Below are 245 nucleotides of genomic sequence, written 5' to 3' on the forward strand. Positions count from 1 at the left end.
GCCGCCCGCCCGGTTCCCCGTCGCGGGGGGGTATGGGGGGGGGGGGGGAAGGGCGATTCTTTCCAGCCGGGTACGACTGACGCGCAAGGCTGGACACCCCCCCCCGCCCCCCAACCCCCCTCAGCTGCGGGGCATGGCCGTACCTGTCGCCACTCGCCTTCTGTGCGGTGCTGGTAGCCGAGCAAATGGCACAACCCGTGGGCTGCTGTCACCTGTGCGAGGGGGAAGAACGAGGGAGGCGCGTT

The sequence above is a fragment of the Haliaeetus leucocephalus genome, unplaced genomic scaffold (assembly GCF_000737465.1).
Source record: "Haliaeetus leucocephalus isolate CR32 unplaced genomic scaffold, Haliaeetus_leucocephalus-4.0 Scaffold506, whole genome shotgun sequence".
NCBI classification, from domain to species: Eukaryota; Metazoa; Chordata; class Aves; order Accipitriformes; family Accipitridae; genus Haliaeetus; species Haliaeetus leucocephalus.